Here is a 24,780-nt window from a genome sequence, read left to right on the forward strand (position 1 = left end):
AAATGTCAAAAAATAAAAGAAAATAAGTTTTCCATGTGATATGTGGTCTAGTTGTTGGGAAAATTTACAAATATAAATTTTGACTTTATTTGCAAAATCTCTCTGGAAATTTGTAAAATGGGCATAACTTTTGCATACGAACTCGGATTAAAAAGTTTTATACTCCCTCTGTTCGGAATTACTTGTCATAGAAATGGATGTATCTAGACGTATTTTAGTTCTAGATACATCCAATTCTGAGACAAGTAATTCCGAACGGAGGGAGTATATGAAAAATCATCTACTCGAAAAGTTACGGGGCTTTCAAGATCTAGAGGCAAAAAAAGTCAAAAAAAAGGTTTTGAATTTTTTTTATAATTTTATTCAAAAAATGATACGTAATATGACCGGGAAGTTTGAAATATTTTTCAAAATTTCATCATAGTCATGAACATGAACAAAGTCCTAGACATCAACAAGGTATAATAGGATTGACATGCTAAATATATCAACAAGTGCCTGTGAAGTGAGCTGTTGCTGGGGTTGGATAGAACTCTAAAGTTAAGCGTGCTTGGGTTGTAGTAGTGTGAGGATGGGTGACCTTTCGGGAAGTTTGACTATGGAGTGTGATTTGACCTAAGATTAAGACATAATGACCTGAGATTAAAAAACGAAAAAAATTTGAAATTTTTTGAAAAAAATTAAAAAAAATCTGAAAAAAAAATTGAAAAAAATTTGTTACTAATGGCGCACTTCTATGTGGTGCGCCATTAGAATACCAGATTCTAATGGCGCACCACAGGTGCGCCATTAGAAAAAAAATTCTAATGGCGTGATGCTAGTGCCGCACCAGTAGTGCGCCATTAGTAGCGAAAATAGGTGCGCCACTAGCAGCCCTTTTTCTAGTAGTGTCAGTCCCGCGTCCTCCGTAAAATCCGGACACACTACTTGTGGTCCGAAGAACAATTTGTACATCTCCACGGGCGTCATGCCAAGAAAATGTTGGAGAGCTCGCGGTCCCTCTGGGTTGAACTCCCACAGGCAGAGGGGGCGACGTTTGCAGGGCAGAACTCGGTGAATTAGCATAACCTGTGTCACCACTAGCAGCCCTTTTTCTAGTAGTGTCAGTCTTGCGTCCTCCGTAAAACCCGGACACACTACTTGTGGTCCGAAGAACAATTTGTACATCTCCACGGGCGTCATGCCAAGAAAATGTTGGAGAGCTCGCGGTCCCTCTGGGTTGAACTCCCACAGGCAGAGGGGGCGACGTTTGCAGGGCAGAACTCGGTGAATTAGCATAACCTGTGTCACCACGACCAGACTGATGTCCCTTTCTAGGAGATCTCGGATGCGGCCCTGCAATAGGGGCACGTCCTTTGCCAGCCCCCAGTCCAGCCCCTTATTGACCCATGACGCTAGTCGTGGTGGGGGACCCGAGCGGAAAGCAGGTGGCGCCACCCACTTGGTGCCCCTGGGAGAACCACTCTTGTTGCCATAAGCTGAACTCCTCTTGAAAAGAGCCCTCGGGCCATGGAGCGTCAACATTCTTGCTTATAACAGCGCCTCTGCACTCCGCGTGATGTCCCTTGATCATCTTCGGCTCTACTTTAAAGGTTTTAAGCCACAGTCCGAACTGAGCGGTAACACGGAGGAAGGCTTTGCACACGACGATGAATGATGAGATATGGAGGATGGACTCCGGAGCTAAGTCATGAAATTCCAGCCCATAATAAAACATGAGTGTCGGTGTCAAAAACGGCGGATCTCGGGTAGGGGGTCCCGAACTGTGCGTCTAGGCGGATGGTAACAGGAGACAAGGGACGCGATGTTTTTACCCAGGTTCGGGCCCTCTCGATGGAGGTAAAACCCTACTACTGCTTGATTAATATTGATGATATGGGTAGTACAAGAGTAGATCTACCACGAGATCAAGGAGGCTAAACCCTAGAAGCTAGCCTATGGTATGATTGTTGTTCTTGGTCCTACGAACTAAACCCTCCGGTTTATATAGACACCGGAGGGGGTTAGGGTTACACAGAGTCGGTTACAATGGTAGGAGATCTACATATCTGTATCACCAAGCTTGCCTTCCACGCCAAGGAAAGTCCCTTCCGGACACGGGACGAAGTCTTCAATCTTGTATCTTCATAGTCTAGGAGTCCGGCTGAAGGTATAGTCCGGCTATCCGGACACCCCCTAATCCAGGACTCCCTCAGTAGCCCCTGAACCAGCCTTCAATGATGACGAGTCCGGCGCGCTAGTTGTCTTTGGCATTGCAAGGCGGGTTCCTCCTCCAAGTACTTTGTAGAAGATTACGAACACAAGGATAGTGTCCGACTCTGCAAAACAAGTCTCCACATATTGCCATAGAGAGAATAATATTTACACAAATCTAATCTGCTGATGTATTCCGTGGCATGACATCACACCACGGCCAAGCCTTTATTCGAATCATTTTCACTGTCCCACCTCAGCGCGTTTAGCGAGGCGGTTACCTTGGCATGTCTTGTCGAAGCAGAGATCGTGTCCCCTTATTCTGGGATTCTCATCAATACGGGCGTGGGTAACCCAACCGCGCCATTGATTACGGCGCTTGGGAGATAAGCGAGTTTTATCAGGCTGGTGGGGAGGCATAGCTGCATCCGCCCATATAAGGGGATAAGGATCCACCTTTTCACCTACGCCTTCTTCCTCCTTTGCCTATCCATCTTCCGCGCACTTGAGCTCCAGCGCCCAAGTCCGCACTTCCCACCTCGACCTTCTCCAGCCATGTCCGGAGCGGGAGGCAAGTGGATGGTCTCCTCCGTCAAGGAGGGACACATAAAAAAGCTAAGGAAGGTCGGATACTTGTCTGACAACATCGCGCACCGGCTTCCCGAAGAGGGGCAGCTCATCCCCACCCCCGGGCCCCATGAGAGGGTGGTGTTCCTCCCCCATTTCCTCCGCGGACTGGGCTTTCCTCTCCACCCATTTGTCCGGGGGCTCATGTTCTACTATGGCCTGGATTTCCACGATCTAGCCCCGAACTTCATCCTCAACATCTCAGCGTTTATCGTCGTGTGCGAGGCTTTCCTCTGCATCCGCCCCCATTTCGGCCTATGGCTCAAGGATTCCAATGTCAAGCCGAAGGTGGTGCGCGGCAACCAGGCGGAGTGCGGAGGTGCCATGGCGGGCAAGATGCCCAACGTCCTATGGCTCGAGGGCTCCTTTGTGGAGACCCTAAAGGGGTGGCAATCGGGGTGGTTTTACATCACCGAGCCGCGCGATCCTGAATGGGTCGCAGCCCCCGAGTTCCGGTCCGGACCCCCCACGCGGCTCACGTCCTGGAAAGAGACGGGCCTGTCGTGGGGCTATAAAGGAGAGGTGACTGGACTGCAAACATGCATCCAAACCCTGGTGAACAAGCAGCTCAAGCTTGTCAATGTAGTCCAGGTTATGCTCATCCACCGGATCCTCCCGTGTCAACAACGGGCCTTAAACCTGTGGGAGTTCGACCCGGCACAGCACCGAACTCTGAGCAGGCTCTTCGACATGACGTACGAAGATGCTTGGAGGGTGCTATTCAAGGGCGCCGAAGCTCCCGCATCCACTTCTGAGGATCGCGGATTCAGCACGCAGCATCACGCTAGTGCGGTAAGCTATCTTTACCTTTTACAGGGCATTAGTTTTTCATAGTTTGACTCCATGCGGGATCTAAGCTCCCTTACCTTTGACAGGATTGGCAGGTGAAGTCCGGACAGATCGACTGTCCGGCTCCTTTGCCCGAAGACCCGGCCAATGGTCGCTTGGCGAAGCTGCTGGTTCTGGCACCTTATGTGGTGCCGGAGAAGAAGGTCAAGAAGAAGGCCACGGGGACTCGAAAGAGTGCCCGGTGCCTGGAGGTGTCGGATTCATCATCCGACGAATCCGAGATGCGCTCCTCCCGTGAAGACGAGGAGGAAGAAGAAGAGACCTCTCCCCCTCCAGCGGGGGGAGGAAAGAAAAGGAAGGCCGCCCCGACCGGGGAGGCCGAAGGGTCCAAAAAGAGGAAGACCCCTCCTCCGGACTACTCCATCGACGCCGATGATGGCGAAGAGGAGTGGCCGCACAGGGCCAAGCGCCCGGCGAAATCGTAAGTATTCGGATACCAGAGTAATTCATAGCATTCCTTTATGGCACAGCCTTTCCTTATGTCGAATACGATTATGCAGTCCACCCAAGGCCGGGCTCGACGAGTCGTCGAGCGGCTCCCTGAATTCGTCGGATGTGAATTCACTTCCGACGGCTACCTCCCCCCGCCCCATGGACGACGCCGAAGTGTTGTCCCAACAGGTTCTGAGTCGAGAGGAGGTGGTCCTGGAGGCGCCGCAAGGCGACTTCCCGGATTCCAGGAGTAAAGGGGACAAAACCCCCCAGGGCTCCAAGTCCGGCTTTGAGTTGGACACCACGCCAGAATCCTCAACGATTCCGGACTGCGGCAGGCGACCTCCTTCTAAGAGGAGCAAGCCTGCTGAGCCGACGGCCCCCGTCCAACCGAAGGCGCCGAACAATCTGCTGGAGGTACTTAAGGGCGCCTCCATCAACGAGGAGCACCGCACTATTATGAGTGCGGTGATCCAGAAGGTTCAGTTCGCCAAGAGCGGACTGACTGAAGCTTGGGCCAGCCTTCTAACAGGCTTTGAGGTAAGTAAAAAATATGTAAGAATATTACCGCATAGACAGTAGCCCCTGATGCTCTGTTTGGCATTCGGAAAGAAAAGCCGAATAGAGGATCTAATAAAATTCATAGGTGTCTAACAAAAAATGAGTCAATATGCGTATGCAGGCTTCGCTGCTAACGTCCGCCGCACTGACTGCGGAGGTGGAGACGTTGAAGCGGGACCTCGGGCGGTCCGAGCAAGAGCTCGGCCTTGCCAAGCGGTAGCTCGAGGAGAAGGAAGGTAAGGAGTACCTTATTAAAAAGTACAAAAAATGTGCAATTGCAAAAAATGACAGGATTTAACGTGGCTATTGTAGGAGCCACGACTGAGGTGGCGACCCTTAAGCAAGCGCTGCCCGAGGCCGAGAAGAGGGCAGCCACGGAGCGCACCGAGCGGGACAAGTATGAGGCGTAGGTTGGCGAGGTGCGGCAAGAGCTCCAGGCTCTCATGAAAAAACATGAGAGTTTGGAGCTTGACTCGAAGACGCGAGCGTCCGAGCTCGCGGCGACCATTGAAAATGCCCAGTCTGCCCAGGCTGAAGCCCAGAAGGCCATTCAGGAGGTGGACGCGATGAAGAAGATAGCGGCGGGTAAGGCTTTCTTTATGCAAAGCAAGCATGTGAAAGTCAATTACTTGTTACTTACCCGAATCCGGAGCTCTCCAGGAGCATTCGCAGATTTGCCTCGCAGCGTGTCCGATGCCGCTGCATTCTACCGAACCGAGTAGGGCAGCTCGATGGAGAAAGTGTTCTGGTCTCAGTATGCTGAGGCCGGACACCCTGTGCCCCTGAGCGACCAACTGAAGCAACTGGTCGAGCTCCACAAGGTGGCCGAACAGGCCATGAAGGGCCTCATAGTTTGGCTGTGGCCTAGAGAGGCTCTGCCTGGGAGCTACTTCGGGCTGGTGCGGCGGCTAGTGGAGGCCTGTCCAAGGCTCGAAGTCATCAAGTGCTCCGTCTGCATCGAGGGTGCCCGTAGGGCCCTTGCCCGTGCTAAGGTGCACTGGGGCAGGTTGGATGCTGAGAAGGTTGTGAAGGACGGGCTACTGCCAGGGAAAGAGCATCGCAAGCCCGAGATGTATTATGAGGGTGTTCTGAAGGGTGCCCGCCTTATGGCGGATCAATGTTCCAGGGATGTAATTTTTGAGTAAACTCGCTCGTTTTGTCCTGTGCGCTGAAAACTTGTTCATAGGCGCTAAGCAATGCTTTTTGAATTTAAAATATTACTTTCTGTGCGGTTGTTTATCAAATTTGAGAGATGGCGAGTCGTCGGCTTCTGCCCCCATGCCACAAGTGCTGGGGTGTTCGGGATAACCTGAGCGTTCTTGTTCCCATTTTTGGGTCCTTCGAGGGAGGCGCTCAGCACAACGAACAAGGCAATCGGACTATAATGCTTGAACACTCTCACTTAGCCATAGAATTCTATAATTTTAAATTTCGGCGAAGCCCCTAGTATTCGGAAGACCGAGTTCGGGGCGCTATCCACACCTAGGCCGGACAAGGCCGACTCCTCGCTCTAAGCGGCATAAGTCTTTAAGGACTCGAAAAACCTCTCGAACAGCAACCAGTCTCTCACTTTATCATGACAGTCAGTTTTAGCTTTCTCTACTGAGGTGCTCAGCCCAGCTCAACTGGGGCACAATTGTAGTAGTTCTCCTAGTGCCACCTTAGCCGATATAGCGGAACGTAAGGCACCAAAACATAGGAGCCGGGCAAACCCAACTATTGACCCAAGACATGATTCGGAGCCAATGCATATAATGCTATAAGTTCGGGGTGCCGCACTTGTGAAAGTGTTCGGACTTCTCACACCATATTGAGGGGTACTTAAGTCCCTAGCGTATTAGCCGTACCAGAGTGTACGGGTGCAACATGTCATTAATGAACATATATGAAAGAGATTAATGCAATAATAGACGAATGCTATGCATTGTTTATTTAAAAGGGCTGCGATCAAAGCAGAACGATACAAATAGTGCGAAAAGCGAAAGGCGGGACTATTTAACATGTCCTTTCCAGGGGCAGGCGGCGGAATGGTATGCGAAACAGGTATATTGCTCGTTATAGAGACCACCTGGGAGTTCCATGATGCGGCGTAACTTCTTGCTTCCCTGGTTCTTGCATCGTTTGTGCGGCAATTGTGCTGCTGATTAGGCCTTCCAAAGAATGGAGTCCTGAAAGTAAGAGAAAATCAAAAATTCGGCAGCCCCTAGTGCGGTTTAAGCCGTGTTTAGGGCGTGCCTTGATAGTGCCCCTCTCCGTGTGCCCATGGTATTTCCAGAGCGTAATTATGTACGCGAAGCACTGGTTTCGCGATTTCGCGAGGGCTGGGGTTGGGGCCGCATTGCTACGCCTGCTCGGAACGTGCCAGACGGTCTTGTTGTAGGTTACTCCGGGCGCGCTTGAAGGTGTCCGGACGTTTAGTAGCCGGACTGGAGAATTGCCTTGAACTTTGGGGCGACTGGCTCCATCGCGTATACGTCCCTTAACACGCGCTTCCGCTCCCTTTTGGGGATGTGGGTTGCGTATATGATGTTCACCGTCCACACTTGTGGGGGAAAACCCTTCTGTCCACTGTTGTTCGGTGGCCGGGGCTCCTCCTCGTCATTGCTATGCGGCCCCTTGTCTCTATTTTCGGCATTTAACTTGCCTTCTTGCTTGAACACCCAACAATCCTTGTTGGTTTGATTGGCTGGCTTTTCGGGGGTGCCATGTATCTGGCACAAGCGGTCGAGTATGCGGTCCAAACTGGACGGGCCCTGAGTATTTCTTTTGAATGGCTTTTTCCGCTGACCGGATTTATAGCCCCTGAATCCGGCATTAACTGCCGTATCCTCAGAATTGTCGCCGTTAATGCGGCGCTTTTGCTTGTTGCAACGTGACCATCCATTGTTGTCCTTGGTATCCGAATTACCAGGGTTCTTGGTCAAGTTATTGCTACGAGCTAGCCAGTTGTCTTCTCCCGCGCAAAAGCGGGTCATAAGCGTCGTGAGTGCTGCCATAGATTTCGACTTTTCCTGTCCAAGGTGCCGGGCAAGCCACTCGTCACGTATGTTATGCTTGAAGGCTGCTAGCGCCTCTGCGTCCGGACAGTCGATGATTTGATTTTGCTTTGTTAGGAACCGTGTCTAGAATTGCCTGGCCGACTCCTCTGACTGCTGAATTATGTGGCTTAGGTCATCGGCGTCTGGTGGTCGCACATAAGTGCCCTGGAAGTTGTCGAGGAATGCGGCTTCCAGGTCCTCCCAACAACCAATTGATTCTGCTGGCAAGCTGTTAAGCCAATGCCGAGCTGGTCCTTTAAGTTTGAGTGGGAGGTATTTGATGGCGTGTAGATCATCACCGCGGGCCATGTGTATGTGAAGGAGATAATCCTCGATCCATACCGCAGGGTCTGTCGTGCCATCATATGATTCAATGTTTACGGGTTTGAAACCCTCGGGGATTTGATGATCCATTACTTCATCTGTGAAGCATAGTGGGTGTGCGACGCCTCTGTATTGGGCTATATCCCGACGTAGCTCAAATGAGCTTTGTCTATTGTGTTCGGCCCGGCCGGATTTACTATATCCAGCGTGACGATTGTCGTCCCGTGCCGTGGGGTGCCCGCACGATCCGTAGATCGATCTTGTTTGCCTTGCCTTGTCCTCCAATATATCTCGCAGGTCTGGCGCATTTTCCCGTGCCTTGGTAGTTTTTGAACAGCGACGGGGTGCGGCTTGAGTGGAGGCCCGAGAGGCCTCTCTGTCGCGGCCGCGAGGTGGCCGGTCGGCCGCATCATGCGCTGGTGATGTAGGTTTAGGTGCTTCCTCCTCCAATCGGGGTAGTAACCTACGCTTTGTGTAGGTCTTGGAGGGGCGTTCGAGTTCATACTCTTCGGCCGCAAGGACTTCAGTCCATCTGTCAGCTAGCAAATCTTGATCAGCTCTAAGTTGTTGCTGTTTTTTCTTGAGGCTGCTCGGCGTGGCCATAAGCCTGCGTTTGAAATGCTCTTGTTCAACGGGATCATCCGGTACGATGAATTCATCGTCGTCGAGGCTTGCCTCGTCTCTGGAGGGAGGCATACAATTATCGTTCTCGACCTCTCTGTCTGTCGCTCTCTAATGAGGGCTGGCTTCTCCATCCTCCTGTGTTGAATCTTGCTGGAGGTGGTTTTCTTCGGCACTGTCCGGAGTGTTATTATCTCCTGTGCCAGAGTCACCGTTTTTGCTGTTGCGGGATTTGGAGCGGCGCCGCTGACACCGGCGCTTAGGCTGTTTCTTGGAGGGGTCATCCTTCGTTGTTCCATCGCCATCTCCTTCTTTCGGGGTGTCCACCATGTATATGTCATACGACGAGGTGGCTTTCTAGTGCCCTATAGGCGCTGGTTCTTGATCGTCTTCCGCATCGGTGTCCATACCGTCGATGTCTTCGGAGTCGAAGTCGAGCATGTCGGTTAAGTCATCGACAGTGGCTACAAAGTGGGTGGTGGGTGGGATTTGAATTTCTTCATCATCCGTATCCCAACTGGGCTGGCCATAATCCGGCCAGGGCTCTCCTGATAAAGTGAGAGACTTTAGTGAGTTCAGAATATCACCGAAGGGCGAGTACTGAAAGATGTCCGTGGCGGTGAACTCCATAATCGGCGCCCAATAGGATTCGATCGGCAGGGGCACGGAGGGCTCGGAGTCCGGGGTGGAGTCTGGCGCCTTGGAGTCACGAGCTTCGTAGGGGACAAAGCTGGTGTTCGGCTCGATCACCGTAGAGATTGCAGCCCCCGAGGCGGTGTCCAACCACCCATCCTCGATCGGCGCAGCTGGCTCTGAATTAAGGGTCGGAGCCGATGCCGGTGCGGCCTCCACGGCACTGTTCGGCGGCAAAGCTAGATCATACCCATCGTGATAGTGCGGCGCGCCCGGCTATGGCTCGAATCCGTCGAAGGTCAAATCTCCATGGATATCAGCCGTATAGTTCAAGCTTCCAAATCTGACCTGATGGCCAGGGGCGTAGCTTTCGATCTGCTCTAGATGGCCAAGCGAATTGGCCCGCAGTGCGAAGCCGTCGAAGATGAAGATCTGTCCGGGGAGAAAAAGTCTCGCCCAGGACTGCATCACTGTTGATGATCGGAGGAGCCATCGGGCCTAAAAGTGACGACACAGAGGAACTCTCAATGAAAGCACCAATGTCGGTGTCAAAACCGGCGGATCTCGGGTAGGGGGTCCCGAGCTGTGCGTCTAGGCGGATGGTAACAGGAGACAAGGGACGCGTTGTTTTTACCCAGGTTCGGGCCCTCTCGATGGAGGTAAAACCCTACTCCTGCTTGATTAATATTGATGATATGGGTAGTACAAGAGTAGATCTACCACGAGATCAAGGAGGCTAAACCCTAGAAGCTAGCCTATGGTATGATTGTTGTTCATTGGTACTACGGACTAAACCCTCCGGTTTATATAGACACCGGAGGGGGTTAGGGTTACACAGAGTCGGTTACAATGGTAGGAGATCTACATATCCGTATCGCCAAGCTTGCCTTCCACGCCAAGGAAAGTCCCTTCCGGACACGGGACGAAGTCTTCAATCTTGTATCTTCATAGTCCAGGAGTCCGGCTGAAGGTATAGTCCAGCTATCCGGACACCCCCTAATACAGGACTCCCTCAATGAGCCCCCTCACGAAGGGATCCGTCGCGAAGCCTAGCCCTCGAAGGAAGTGAGACACAAACACCACGCTCTCACCAGGCTTGGGAGTGGGAATGACCTGCCCTGGAGCAGGCAGCCTATGTGAGATTTCGCCGGTCAAGAACCTGGATTCTCTCAGCTTTAGCACGTCCTCCTCCGTAACGGAGGAAGGCATCCATCACCGTCGAAGGTCGGAGAGGACATCGTCGAAGGTCCGAAGCACCTAAAAACTAGGGCCTTGGGTGTTGGAACTCGAGGCAAGAGGCGGATTCGATTGAGATCGAAAAAGGAGTAAGGCCTTGGTCTCTTCATAAGAGGCTAAATACCAAGAGTCCTCCCTGTCACATCCTAGCTAGCCATGCATTAGAGTGTTGCATCATGTTTCCTTTTTCATCAGAAACTTGAAATGGGGATCTGTGAAACCCTCAGAATCATTTTTGAAAATGACCCAAATAAAAATTTCTCCAAAAAGGTCCAAGAAAATGCTCATGTTGCTCTCTGAAAATATTGGACAGAGATAAAAATCAAACCAATATTTTCAATAGCTCATAGGTATTTATTTTGGGCATTTGGAATTAATGCATAATTATTTGCTTTGGAAATATATTATTTATATATATTAATATATGTCCAAATATTATGCCAATTATAAAGGAGCTCTGGAATAATATATCTAGCTCCTGCAAAAATTGGCATAAGGAAATAAAATGATTTAATATTTTATTTAAATCAAAACAAATGTTAGAAATTAGAAAACAGAAAATAATTAAAAGGGAGAAGCTTACCTGGGCTCCTCCCTGTGCAGCCCAGCCAGCTGGCCGGCCCAGCCAGCAGGCGGCCCAGCCTACCACTGCAGCCCTCCGTCGTCTTCCTCCCCTCGCCCCGAAGCTGCTGCGTGCTCGCACGCGCACGGCCGCGCGGCCACCTCCTGCTTGCCGACGAGCTCCTGGCCGCGTGGACGACTCCCGCAGGCCGTCCCGATCCCCCCTGCTCTCTCTCACTCTCCCCCGGCTCTTCCCTCCTCTCCCTCGCTCTCTCTCTCACACGGCCGAACACCACCGTCGCCGCCGTTCGCCAAAGCAGCCGTCTCCGGCCACCCCTCGCTCCCCCGACTAGCTCAGGAGCTCCGCCTCGACCCCCTCTTCCTCCCCACCGCCCCACGGGTCCCCGGAAGCCCTGCATCGCCGCCACGTCGCTGTTCCCCTCTTCGGGCTCCGACCATCGTCGCCGTCGAATTCGTCGTCTCCAGCGCGTCCCCGAGCCCGCTAACCATCCCTGCAGCTCCGCGGTGAGCCCGCGGATCGTTTCCCCCTTCTTCCCTGGTCTCTTCCGACCTCTAGGCCCTAGCCCCACCTTGGCCGAGAGCTCCACGCCGCCGGCGATGTCGCCGTCGTGGCCACGGTCACCGTAGCACCCAACCGAGCACACCATCGTGCTCCACACCTCACTAGGATCACGCAGCACGCACTAACGCCTCCCCAAACCCCCTGCAACACCGATCCCGACCGCACCCGAACTCCGGCGGCCGCAGCCGAGCTCGCCGCCGTCGACTCCGGCCACCCCAGGCCCAGCCACAGCCACCGTTCGACGCGCGGGAGCAAGGGCTCTCCAACGAGCCCAAGCACGGCCTTGCCCGTGCCCTGTAGCGCGATCCCGCGTCGCGCCGCCGTCTCGGACCTCGCCGGCGTCACGTCGCCGGTGGGTTTGACCCACTTTGACCACGGCAGGACACCCCCTGAGTCCCTGACAGGGGGGCCCAGCCCTGTAGCTAATTAGGATTAGTGCTAACCACTAATGGTTAACCCCTGACACTGACATTGGGCCCCCAGCGCCACTAACCCCTAATTAGGATTAAACTAACCCTGTTTAACCCCCTGTCACTGACGTGTGGACCCCACACGTCAGGTTTGACTCCAGCCAGCCGCAGTTGACCACTGACGTCATGCTGACGTCATGCTGGCGTAGTAATTATAATTTCTGGATTTAAATTTAATCAGGAAATTCCAGAATATTATTTAAACTTCAAAAATTCATAACTTTTATTCTGTAACTCCAAATTAGACAAATTATATATGAAAAATGATCAGAAAAATCCAATCTATCCATCTGTACTATTTTCATGCATGATCAAACAAGCTAAATTGATGTTTTAAGCAGAACAAGGAAAAGCACTTTAAAAGGCCATGTTTGAGTTTGAAATTTGAATCTTTGATTCAAATTTGTTCAAACCCTTCTGGTTTAGTTGCATTAGCCCAACACACTCATATTGCCATGTTTCATGCATGCATCATATTGTCGCATATTGTTTGGTGATGTTTGTGCATCGCTGTCCTTTACGACAGGTTCTGCCCCCGAGGAGTACCGTGATTACCCTAACGAAGAACCGTATCAGTGCATCGAACCATCAGGCAAGCAACCAACCATTTGATCATATCGATACAATCCCATGTTCTCGCTCCTGCTCTCTTTTACTGCATTAAGACAACGCGTTTCAAACTGCTGTGTGCTACGGTAGTTGAACCCATTTCCTCTGCATGACCTGTCATTGCCACAGTAACTAGATGAAACCCACTAGCATGTGTAGGAGTTGTTTGAGCCATATGTATGTGTTGTTCCTACCTTGCTATGCCTGCTATGCTTAGAGTCGTGTCAGGTCTGGTTCATCTGGGTGATGGGCTAGAGTGAAATGTTCATGTCAGTAATGAGAGTGGTGTGGTGAACACGATTTGGTAAAGGTATCGATGAGAGGCCATGTAGGAGTACATGGTGGGTTGTTTCATTGAAGCCGACCTTAAGCACTGAGATCTGTATGTGTGATTTAAGAATCAGCTACTACCATGCATTGGGCCCGAAACCAATGGACCCTCTCGGCTTCTTATTCACCCTAGTTCTCCGTCCAGGAGTTGCAAGTAGTTTCTGGTGTTTGTAGCCTACTGGAGGCCGTGGACAGCGCTGACCGTAGGGGTGGGCTGTGATGCGGTAGGTACGTGGCACGGTGTACCGAATACCCGTTAGGTATCTCGGGAACCCTGTTCACATCGTTCGGGGCCGTATGGGAAACCTCGGCCGGACTCCCTGCGGATGGAACCTGAATAGGCGATAAACCTGGACTGGAGGCTTAGGTGATTAGGTAGGTCGTGGCCGACACCCACGTTGGGCTTCCGCTTGAAGGTTGCCGAGTACATGTCGTGTAAGCGACGGTAAGTGGTGAGAGCGTGTAAGCGATGGTGTGCTCGGTTGGGCGCTACGGCGACCGTGGCCACGACGGCGACATCGCCGGCGGCGTGGAGCTCTCGGTCGAGGTGGAGCTAGGGCCTAGAGGTCGGGAGAGACCAGGGAAGAAGGGGGAAACGCTCCGGGGGCTCACCGCGGTTGCAGTGGGCGTCGAAGCGGGCTCGGGGACGCGCCGGAGACGACGAATTTGACGGCGACGGTGGTCGGAGTCCGAAGAGGGGAACGGCGACGTGGCGGCGATGCAGGGCTTCCGGAGACCCGTGGAGCGGTGGGGAGGAAGAGGGAGTTGTGGCGGAGCTTCTGAGCTAGTCGGGGGAGCGAGGGGTGGTCGGAGACGACCGCTACGGCGAACGGTGGCGACGGTGGTGTTCGGCCGTGTGAGAGAGAGAGCGAGGGAGAGGAAGGAGAGCTCCACGCCGCCGGCGATGTCGCCGTCGTGGCCACGGTCGCCGTAGCGCCCAACCGAGCACACCATCGTGCTCCACACATCACCAGGAGCACGTAGAACGCACCAACACCTCCCCAAACCCCCTGCAACACTGATCCCGACCGCACCCGAACTCCGGCCGCCGCAGCCGAGCTCGCCGCCGTCAACTCCGGCCACCCCGAGCCCAACCACCACCACCAATAGACGCGGCTCAACCTCAGCAACACGTAGATGCCTTCCGCCGTCCATTTGGTCGCCGGAATGGCAAAAAGCACTCTCGCCGCCGTCTCGGATCTCGCCGGCGTCATGTCGCCGGTGGGGTTTGACTTGACCGACCTGGGGTTTGACCCCCCCAGGGTCACTGACGCGTGGGCCCTGTCGGCCAGATGGTTAGGTTAGCGCTAACTACTGTTAGTCAACCCCCCTGACACTGACAGTGGGCCCCAGCGCCACTAATTAGTAATTAGAATTAATTTAAATCTGTTTAACCCCCCCTGTCACTGACGTGTGGCCCCCACACGTCAGGTTTGACTTCAGCCAGCCGCAGTTGACCTGCTGACGTCACACCGACGTCAGGCTGACGCAGTAATTGAATTTCTGGATTTAAATTAAATCAGGAAATTCCAGAATATTAATTAAACTTCAAAAATTCATAACTTTTATTCTGTAACTCCAAATTGGACAAATTATATATGAAAAATGATCAGAAAAATCCAATCTATCCATCTGTACCATTTCCATGCATGATCAAACAAGTTAAGTTGATGTTTTAATCAGAACAAGAAAAGGCACTTTAAAAGGCCATATTTGAATTTGAAATTTGAATCCTTGATTCAAATTTGTTCAAACCCTTCTGGTTTTAGTTGCATTAGCCCAACACACTCATATTGCCATGTTTCATGCATGCATCATATTGTTGCATATTGTTTGGTGATGTTTGTGTATCGATGTCCTTTGCGACAGGATCTGTCCCCGAGGAGTACCGTGATTACCCTAACGAAGAACCGTATCCGTGCATCGAACCATCAGGCAAGCAACCAACCATTTGATCATATCGATACAATCCCATGTTCTCGCTCCTGCTCTCTTTTACTGCATTAAGACAACGCGATTCAAACTGCTGTGTGCTATGGTAGTTGAACCCATTTCCTCTGCATGACCTGTCATTGCCACAGTAACTAGATGAAACCCACTAGCATGTGTAGGAGTTGATTGAGCCATGTGTATGTGTTGTTCCTACCTTGCTATGCCTGCTATGCTTAGAGTCGTGTCAGGTCTGGTTCATCTGGGTGATGGGCTAGAGTGAAATGTTTATGTCGGTAATGAGAGTGGTGTGGTGAACACGATTTGGTAAAGGTATCGATGAGAGGCCATGTAGGAGTACATGGTGGGTTGTTTCATTGAAGCCGACCTTAAGCACTGAGATCTGTATATGTGATTTAAGATACAGCTACTACCATGCATTGGGCCCTGAAATATGACCCCGCTCGACTTCTTATTCACCCTAGCTCTCTGTCCAGGAGTTGCAAGTAGTTTCTGGTGTTTGTAGCCTACTGGAGGCCGTGGACAGCGCTGACCGTAGGGGTGGGCTGTCATGCGGTAGGTACGTGGCCGGGTGTACTGAATACCCGTTAGGTATCTCGGGAACCTTGTTCACATCGTTCGGGGCCGTATGGGAAACCTCGGCCGGACTCCCTGCGGATGGAACCTGAATAGGCGATAAACCTGGACTAGAGGCTTAAGTGTTTAGGTAGGTCGTGGTCTACACCCACGTCGGCTTTCGCTTGAAGTCTGCCGAGCACATGTCGTGTGCAGACGCTAAGTGGTGGAAACATGTATGAAGAAGTACACCCCTGCAGGGTTATCATAATCTATTCGAATAGCCGCGTCCGCGGTAAAGGACTACTTGGTTGCCTATACAGTTCATAGACAAGTAAATGGAAACTACTAAAAGCCTCAAGATAAGTGTGAGTGCCGAGGATGGCTCTTCCGTAGGAAGACGGAGGTGGATCCTCGGTAGTGTATTGAAGTGGTGAGTAGTGGACTCGTGTGCGCAAAACCATTTCAAATTGAAGTATCGTAGGATAGCCTAGCCAAGAGTCAAAGCTGGCTTGCTGCAATAACTCCACCAACCCTTTTTGATACTATGCATGTATGTAGGATCTGATGTAAGTCTTGCTGAGTACCTTTGTACTCATGTTGCTATAATCTACATTTTTACAGAAGACGCTGCAACCCCTTCTGATGGGTTCTATGTAGACATTGACATCAACGAGTAGGCTAAAGACCCAGGTGGTGACCCTGAGCTTGTGATGGACCACGTAGTATAGCTAGGCTTTCCAAGCCTCTTTTATTTTACTAGTTGTCTGTACTCAGACAATGTATTTCCGCTGCTGGTTTGTATGACTGTATGACTTGTATGTTGGGTCGTGAGACCCGTATCTTTGTGTATGATATGTATGGCTCCCTGAGCCTTAAATAAAGTACTTGTGTCGTAGAGTCATGTTGTGATGCTTCGTTGTATTTGCACATATCAAGCATATTGTGTGTATGATTGAAATGCTTGGTATGTGTGGGATCTGACTATCTAGTTGTTTATCTTTAGTAGCCTCTCTTACCGGGAAATGTCTCCTAGTGTTACCGCTGAGCCATGGTAGCTTGCTACTGCTCTGGAACACTTAGGCTGGCCGGCATGTGTCCTTCTTCGTTCCTGTGTCTGTCCCTTCGGGGAAATGTCACGCTTTGAGTACCGGAGTCCTGTTAGCCCGCTACAGCCCGGTTTACCGGAGTCCTGCTAGCCCAGTGCTACAGCCCGGACCCATTTGCTGATGACCGACACGTTCGGAGCTGGGTCATGGATGCCTGTCCCTGTAAGTCTGTGCCACTTTGGGTTTACGACTAGTCATGTCAGCCCGGGCTCTTTATCATATGGATGCTAGCGACACTATCATATACGTGAGCCAAAAGGCGCAAACGGTCCCGGGCAAAGGTAAGGCGACACCCGTGGGAATACCGTGCGTGAGGCCGCAAAGTGATATGAGGTGTTACCGGCTAGATCGATGTGACATCGAGTCGGGGTCCTGACACTCCCCGTGACCGTTTTGGACTCACCATTGATCGAGAGGATATACCAACGGGCACGACTGGGTTACCCACGCCCGTATTCATGAGGATCCCGTAAATTAAGGGAACACGATCTCTGCTTCGACAAGACGTGCCAAGGAAACCGCCTCGTGAAGTGCGCTAAGGTGGGATAACAAAAATGATTCGAATAAAGGCTTGGCCGTGGTGTGATGTCACGCTACGGAATACGTCAGCAGATTAGATTTGTGTAAATACTATTCTCTCTATGGCAGTATGTGGAACTTATTTTGCAGAGCCGGACACTATCCTTGTGTTCAAAATCTTCTATGAAGTATTCGGAGGAGGAACCCGCCTTGCAATGCCGAAGACAATCTGCGCGCCGGACTCGTCGTCATTGAAGCCTGGTTCAGGGGCTACTGAGAGAGTCCTGGATTAGGGGGTGTCCGGATAGCCGGACTATAACCTTTGGCCGGACTCTCGGACTATGAAGATACAAGATTGAAGACTTCGTCCCGTGTCCGGATGGGACATTCCTTGGCGTGGAAGGCAAGCTTGGCAATACGGATATGTAGATCTCCTCCCATTGTAACCGACTCTGTGTAACCCTAGCCCTCTCCGGTGTCTATATAAACCGGAGGGTTTTTGTCCATAGGACGAACAACAATCATACCATAGGCTAGCTTCTAGGGTTTAGCCTCCTTGATCTCGTGGTAGATCTACTCTTGTACTACCCATATCATCAATATTAATCAAGCAGGAGTAGGGTTTTACCTCCATCGAGAGGGCCCGAACCTGGGTAAAAACATTGTGTCCCTTGTCTCCTGTTACCATCCGCCTAGACGCACAGTTCGGGAACCCCTACCCGAGATCCGCCGGTTTTGACACCGACACCCTTGTTAAGTTTCGAGTCCGCTCAACAGCTCAAAGCGGCCGTGTTGAAAGTGGCGGGGTAGCCTTCCGCACCTGGCAACGCTCCCAACTCTGACTCGAGTCAAGCTCGACAGTTTGGGTGATCGCGCTAAGGGCGGCAAGGTGGTTAGCCCGGTAGCAAGCACACCCGGCAGGCCAATGGGGATTCATCCCCACGACGCCACCTTGGGTTTACGTGTTGGCGAACCTACCCAGTAGTGTAGGGAGGACATACAAAGGAAAACCAAACAGGAAAATAACATGCATAATAATAAAATGTGTTGCAGAGTTATGTTACATCAAATTGTTGATGCGGTTCTAACTAGAGATAGCAATTGTCTTGGTTGTGAACCCGCAGCGGCGATAAGAAAAAGGAATGCCTAATCCCAGCGCTGGCCCTCCACCCTCTGAATTCCGCCGACTCGGTTGTTGATGGGCTTAGTGCGCTCCCTGAGCGGCGCAAGGTCGGTCCCCTCTGGCAATCTCTCTAGTGCGGCGTCGAAGTAGAGGTCGGGGTACCAATGCGCCACCTTGGTGAGAACCTTGGTCATGGCACCCTGGGAAAACCTCCGGGACTTGTCGGTCAGTGAGGCCACCCGATTGGCGCGGAGCCGCTCCAGAGCACCGACGACCTTCTCAAAGAACATGGTCAGGCTGCAATTGGCGCTGACGCTCCGCTCCGGGACATACCTCACGTCCGACATCCCCATGATGGCCAGCTGTGCGACAGCCTGGTTGGCGACAGTGGCGAGGCGGTCGAGCCAACGGTTCTCGCCCGCCATGTGATCCGCGAAGTTGAGGCCCTCGTTCTTCCGCAACAGCTTCTCGGCCTCTAGCTCCTTGGCCAGGGTCCCCTCTCGGGTTGTGGCCTCCGATAGCACCTTCTCGAGACCCTCCAGCTTCAGCTTGAGGTCTTTGATGGAGTTGTTGGCCTCGGAGAGCTCCCCAGCCTTACTGATGACCGCGCCCTGCGCCTCTGTCAGGGCACTGTTGAGCGTGTCCTTCTCCTGGGACGGCTTCAGGGCCTGCTCCTTCAGCGGGTCGCGCTCTGCCTCAAGCTCCTCCACCTTGCCGGCGTGAACCTGGCCCTGGGCATTGAGCGCCTCTTCGTGCCTCTGCTCCAGCTCACTGGTCTGCTACAAGACAAGCTTCTCCACCTCTGCATCCTTGCTGCGAAGCATGGCAGCAAGCTTCTCCTCACGTGCAGTGAGGTCCTCCTCCTAGGAGTTCAGCGCGGCCTCACACTGGGTCCGAGCGGCTTCGGCGGCCGCGGCCAAGTTCTTCGCCGCCTCCTGAGCTTTCTCGACGTCGGCGAGCTTCATGGTGAGCTCCACGTCACGCTTGGCTTGCTCACCCTAGGCCGCCTTGAGCTCCTTGTGGGCCTCGCGGAACCAGTTCTGCGCCTCGGCAACGCGCTTCTGGAGGTCCTCCTCCACCTTCTCCACCACCGCCATCCTAGACTTAGCATTGTCCAGGCGGGCGCGGTGGAGTGCCTGGAGCTTCCGGAAGCTGGCGCCCATGGCGTGGAGGAGCCGCTCTTCCTGCGAACCGTGGCCGCCAACGATCGGCTCGCCGACGACTTCAAGCCCGGCAGCGGCAAGCACCTTGTCGTCGAACACCTCTCCCTCAACGGGTGTCCTGGTGCTCGACGCGCCTGGAAGGTGGACGAACAAGTCGTCACTCACCCTCAGGTACTTGCCGGAGCCGGAAGCAGCTAAGGAGGAAGGCTGGTCACCAGCCTCCTCCTCCTCCTCGGCAGCGGCCCCGCCGGCTTCCCCGGCAGGCCCCTTGCCGGCCTCCTCAGCGGCAGCCTTGTCGGCCTCCCCGGTAAGCCCCTCGGTGGCGTCCTCGGCAGCGTCCTTGGCGGCCTCCGTGGCGGCGTCTTCTCGGCATCTGCCTCGGCGGCCTTGGCGACGCCCTCGATGATGATGTCCACGTCCTCTGGGTTCACCGAGGAGGAATCTGGGCGCCGAAGAAGGGGGTGAGGCAAGGCCAGGACCAAAAGCCAGAAAGGGAAAGAACAGGGACGAACGGCGGATGGCTGACCCGTGCCAGTACCCGGCTGGGAAACGGAAGTTCCCTCCCCGCCAACATTTGGCGTCGAGGCAAAGCCGCCGGCGCCCAAGTTCTCCTCCTCCTCCTCCATGTGCATGGGCCCGATGCCTGGCGCCCTTGCCGGGGACGCCCCTCGGGGCGGCATGGTCGATGGGGGCGGCGTGTTGGGAGAGGCCCTCTGTGGCTCCTCCTGCTGCTGCTCTCCTCCTGCATGCCTGGCAGGGTCAGTGCCAAAGTGTCGTGCCCCTAACACATGTCGACGAGGGAAGAGTGATGAACTTACGTTGGAGGCTGTGTCGGGGGCTGCTGTCTGGGCTGCTCAACACCACCAGAGGCGCCCTCGAAGTACTAGTCGGGGGCTGGCCACCCGCCGAGACCTTGGCCCTCTTCGCTCTCTGGGCCAGTGTCTCCCCGTCCCTACAAAGATGAAAACAAATCAAGGCAAGCAACGCAGATTGAGGAGGCAGAGATAACAAAAGGAACCAGATACTTACTCGTCGTCCGCCTCCTCCTCTGCTGTCTTCCTCTTCCTCCTCGGGCTGAGGGATCCATAATCAAAAGTAACCTCCGTATCAACATTCGACGGAGGAGGAGAAGGAGGTGGTGTCTGGACACGCGTGGACGAAGAAGGGGCGGCTGTCTTCTTCTTCACCGCGGCCTTCGCCGGCTTCTTTGCCGCCGCGGCCCTCGTGTGGCGCCCGGGCCCCTCCAAGGTCAGCTTTGGCCGCGCAGCCCTGCCGGGCCGGACCGGCTCGCCGGAACTGGCCCGCCGCAGGACCCGCCCCCTCCCTGTAGGCGGCATCGGGTCTGTGGTCTCGGCCTCCTCCTCCGACGACTCGTCGGTCACATCTTCAACCAAAGGAGCCTCGGTGCCGGCGCTGTTGGCTCCCCCGGCGGCCACCGCCCACCGGGCGAGCTCCTCCTCCTCCACGGCCGTCGCGGCCTTGTCCTCCACACCGCCGGCGTTGCCGGCCTTCCTGGCAAGTTGTGCCTCCCTCGCCCTTGTGGCGATGTAGTCCAGCTCCGCCTGGGTGGTGTCCTGGACAACCAGCTGCTCGGCGTCAGCGTTGACATACACCTCATGCAGGGTGTCAAAGAACTGTTGCACTTCAGCGTCCTCCGGCTCCTTCCATCTCGGGACAGGGCCGTGCGTGTTGCAGTCCGGCATCATGACGACAATCTCGGACCGACACGATTTGTTGCACAACGGGACCACCCCCGTCGGCAGCTTGAACAGAGGCCCCTTGAGGACCTTGTCGGCCTTCGCAGCGGACCTCACAACCTTGCCGGTCTGCTCGACCTCACCGTCGCGGCCCACGTCGAGCTGGAAGATCCGCTGGCAGAAATGGGCGTGCGCCATCACTATGAAGTTGTGGTCGAGGCCGGGGCGGAGCCGCATGATGTCGGCGGGGTTCGTGAAGAGGCAGGCCGGCCTCCCCTTGTTATGCAGAGGAGCAATCCGGTGACGGATGAAGTCCGCCCGAATCATCTCAAGGGTGAGACCGGCCTGGGTAAGCCGGAGAATCCTGGTGGTGGCCATCGTGAGCTTTCCGTCCTCGGCGTCGACGTCGCTCCAATCGCTTCCGCGAACCGGCAGCGCCCGGCGAACTCTGCAGAACGCCGGTGGGTCTTTCTCTTCGATCCAGAACCATCGGCCCCTCCATTCTTCCCACCTCTCCTTCATGGCGCCATTTGGGTACGCTCCCTTGGATTTCGGAATCCAGGCGATCCACCCCGAGATGGCGCCTCTCGTCTGGATCCGAGGGAAGAAGTAATGGTGGAAGAGCGTCGTGTTGGGGTGCACCCCGGCAAAGCCTTCACAGAGGTGTGCAAAAAGGGCCATGCACGCCACCGCATTTGGAGTAAAATCCAGGAGGCGAAAGCCGAAGGTGTGCATGATGTCGCTGAAGAAGTCGGAGAAGGGAGGGCAGAGCCCACAAGAAAAATAATCAACAAAGAAGGGGTACCGATTTGGGGCAGCCTCGGCGCAGTTGGCGGGCATGACACGCGTGGCCGAATGCCCCGAATTCTCTCCCCCAGTCTTCACTCCCCACAAGGGCCTGAAGGAGTCCCGAAGCTCGAACACGTCGACCGTCGAGGGGAAGAAGGCAGACTGCATCCGCTGCACCGCCAGCGCACTTTCCGGCGGCTCCGCGGCTCCGGCATCCTTGGCCACTCCCTTGCCCTTGGTGGATTTTGGCGCCATGACGGCTGGGGGAGGAGGGCAAGACGGAGGGCGGCAGAGGCACAATGGCGGCAAGCAGGGATGAAGCTTGGAGAAGAAGAGGGAAGCAGGCGGAGGTCTCCGAGATTGGAGTTGTGTGGAGGGTAAAAGGAACAGTGCGCCCGCGGTTATCCCTTTTTATGGGGAACCGCGGGGCGCGCTGCCCATTTACTGCGATGTGACGCATGCATGTGAAAACCGCCCCACGCATGCCACCCACGTCATGCACACCCCTCCACGCCGTGCCACGCGCGCGGGTCGTGGGAGGCGGAGCGCGCGAAGAATCTTACGACGGTAAAAACCGCCCCACCTACCCGTGCACCATTTTGGGCCTGGCCCAACAACGTGTCGCGCTTATGTGTGGCCCAGGCCCGGGGGCACCTGTCGGTGTACAAAAATAGGGGTGCATTTTTGTACCCCTTTTCCTGTGCACGGGCAATCAGAGCCGCGCCCACAGCCACACCAAGCAGAACGAGGGAGGTGATCCTAGGTAAGATCGAAGCCCGAGACAATCAAAGCAATGCCAAGGCCAAGACCACAAAGAGAAGAGGGACGTAGCAGGTTCCCCCGGCAAGACCCTTGCCGGGCGGCCTCAGCGGCCCCGGCAAGACCCTTGCCGGGACAGCTCGCCCCGCACCAACACAGCGAGCCACCCTTAAGCCCACGGCCCCCAGCGCCATCATCAGCGTGGGGCCAGGGCTCGGGAAGGCACCTCTGTGGTGGCATGCAGATCTTTGTGAATACATATTCAAGATCAGATGAGGATTAGAAGACGACGATTCTCGGCAAGATCCTTGCCGAGGAAGGCCACCAGACCCCCGGCAAGATCCTTGCCGGGGACGACAGCACGCCACGGCAAGACCCTTGCCGGGCCACCCGGTAAGGCCCTCGCCAAAGACGCCGGCGAGGCCACCGCCAAGCCCACGTCAACCAAGCTTCCGCCGCCGTTCACATGCAGCTGCCAGCCCAACCTGCTGGGCGGGCACCTACGTGGCAACATGTAGCTCCCAGGCAACTCATCAAGCGCCTGCGCGGCGACATGCAAATCTTCGTGAAGGCTCCACCACCGCACCAACTCAGCTGCCTGCCTACATGGCACCGCATGCATCCCTGGCCGAGGCGCGTGTCGAAGCGAGGAGCAGCGACAGACTGGACGGGCCTCGCCCCCGTCCCCGATAAAGCAAGAGGACACCTAAGCGATGCATTAAATGCACCTTGTCCTGTAATACGAGGGATAACCTCGTGCCACTGTAGACCTTTCCACCTCCTGTGTGCCACTGTGGCAACCCCTTTTTCCTATAAAAGGAGGCCTGAGGCGACCAGGAGAAGGATCCGGCTCTTTCGAACCACACGCTGACCACAACTAGTTCGAGAGCTCAAGAACTCTCAGAAATACACCCACCAAAGCAGGACTAGGGTTTTACGCATTATCACGGCCCGAACCTGGGTAAACAATCCTTGTGCTGTCTACTAGCCCTGCTCTCCTCGCAACCCTGCACCCCGGCAACCATAGTAGGGATTCTTGTGATCCCATAGGTGTCGTTCCACACCAACAAAACTGAACGCCGAAAACAAGGACAAGGGGCAGCATAGCGACGACGAGGAGGAGCCCTGGCCGCCGAACACGGGAGGACAGAAGAGGTTCCCCCCACAAGTGAAAACGTGAACATGATATACGCAACCCACATTCCCAAGAGGGAACGGAAGTGTGCACAAAGGAACTTCTATGCGATGGAGCCAGTCGCCCCAAAGTTCAACCCATGGTCCTCTTGTCCGATCACCTTCGATCGCAGGGACCACCCCACTAGTATCCGACATGGTGGATCTGTCGCATTGGTCCTTGACCCCATCATCGACAGATTTCACCTCACTCGAGTCCTTATGGACGGCGGCAGCAGCCTGAACCTGCTCTATCATGATACAATGCACAAAATGGGTATAGACCCCTCGAGGATCAAACCCACTAAAACCACCTTTAAAGGTGTCATCCTAGGTGTAGAGGCCCATTGCATGGGCTCAATCACACTGGAAGTGGTCTTCGGATCTCCGGACAACTTTTGAAGCGAGGAGTTAATCTTCGACATCGTCACGTTCCGCAGTGGCTATCATGCACTGCTCGGGCGAACCGCATTTGCCAGATTCAATGCGGTACCGCATTATGCATACCTCAAGCTCAAAATGTCAGGACCTCGTGGGGTTATAACAGTCAATGGAAACACAGAACGCTCACTCCGCATGGAGGAACACACCACAGCCCTCGCAGCTAAGGTACAAAGCAGCCTTTTAAGGCAAATCGCCAATTCGGTGATAAAGCCCCCGGATACCGTCAAGCGAGTCCGGGGTAACCTGCAACAGGATCGCCTGGCCCGTTCAGAGCTCGCCTAGCAATTCGGCACCCGTCCTAGTCCTAGTCAAGCGACGAAATCCGTGTCGCGCGTACATAATTACGCGTGTCAAAATCCGGCACGTCGCGACCATGCTCCTGCTCCCGCATGTCAAGACCCCGCGCTGCTCCCAGCTGCAGTGCATGGGGAC

Source organism: Triticum aestivum, chromosome 2A (genome assembly GCF_018294505.1).
Source record: "Triticum aestivum cultivar Chinese Spring chromosome 2A, IWGSC CS RefSeq v2.1, whole genome shotgun sequence".
In the NCBI taxonomy this organism is placed as follows: Eukaryota; Viridiplantae; Streptophyta; class Magnoliopsida; order Poales; family Poaceae; genus Triticum; species Triticum aestivum.